The sequence below is a fragment of the Euprymna scolopes genome, chromosome 12 (assembly GCF_053919585.1).
Source record: "Euprymna scolopes isolate OS-2025 chromosome 12, ASM5391958v1, whole genome shotgun sequence".
NCBI classification, from domain to species: domain Eukaryota; kingdom Metazoa; phylum Mollusca; class Cephalopoda; order Sepiida; family Sepiolidae; genus Euprymna; species Euprymna scolopes.
The window spans coordinates 132,879,487-132,881,045 of NC_136493.1; positions in this window are offsets into that span (position 1 = coordinate 132,879,487).

Genomic DNA, 1,559 nt, shown 5'->3' on the forward strand with positions numbered 1-1,559 from the left:
ACTTCTCTCTTACAACATCCAATTACTGGAAAGGTGCTCACAAATCGCGTACCTAAGTGTGCAGAAAAGTCCCGTGCGATGTGCGGATATCTTTGCTAGTATATATATATATATATATATATATATATATTTTGTGTACAGAAAGTTGTTAGTTGAGACAGGTCATTGGTACCGTCGGTTTCAAGCCCGATAATAAGGCCCGTTTAAGGTATCCTTATCGAGCTCTCTTCAGCCAATATTCGTCTATCTTATAACCGGAAGTGTGAAGTATATATACCTCGCGAATCCACGTTCAAATCTCGTTTTATTTAATCCCCCCCTTTTTTTTTTTTTTTTATCTATCTATATCTATATATATATATATCGGGTAATGTAATACCTAATTTTCAACTTTGAATTATTTAAATTTAAGATCTAATTTCGAAAAATTTTTTTTTTTTTTTTTTTTTTTTTTTTTTATATGAATCGATTTTAATTTGAACCCCATTTAATTTTAAAATCTCTTTCCTTATGTATAAAAACTTTAAAATCTGTATTGGTATCGGTTAAAAACTTAAAAATTCGTTTAATTATATCGAACATTTAAAAATTTCCAAAAATACGTTTAAAGTTTAAAAAAATATATTTTTAATTATATCGAATCACGTTTAAAAATTTCGAAATACGTTTAAAAATTATTTTTTAAAAACCCAAATCTTTCAAGGTTTGGGGAAGTGAGTATTTATCTATCCTAAGTGATTTCCCTAGTTTATTAACATTATTATATTTTTCTATAGTTTTAAATTCGAAATAGATTATAAATTACATTTATAAAATATAATATATATATATATATGACATTAATTAAAAATCTATAATATAATTGCGATTAAAATCCAAGTTTACCGACTAATTATTTATGTATTTACAATTTTTTTTTTTCCTTATATATATATATATATATATAAACAACATCTAAGTGTTGTTCTTTTCATTGATCCAATTTATTAGGAGACCCTTCCTTCTATGTATGCAACTTTTCAAAGCTTCACTCCTCACATTTAAACATTTTATTTTTGGGTCATGAATGGACCGGAGGATGTAGTATTTCTCTGCGTTACAGAGTGAGCATTGACTTAATTCCGGGACGTAGGCTGGTCTATGCTCTATTTTTCTCCATTTTATGGAAAAGGGTGTATTTTTTTCTTTAAGCTCCCACACGCGGGTAGCTAATGCTGTATTCATCCTTGTTTTAGCTCTAAAGGAGCTCATATGTGCATAATATCTTTGTTTAAATTGGCCTTTTGTCATACCTATATATATTTCCGGTATATTTGTGGATTGTTCCGTTACTGTGGCCTCATAGACAAGGGATTCAGCTTTACAATTACCCTCCAATGGACAGCTATTTTTGGTCCTGCAAGAGCAGCCTGCGTTATCTATCTTTTTTGGTTCTTTGGATATTATCGACTTTATTGATGGAGCTGTCGAGTAACTAACTTTCACCGTGTTTCTATTAAAAAGTTTATGTAGTCTATGTGTTCTTGGAAAATGTTTGTCTAGAAGGCTAAGAAAACAAT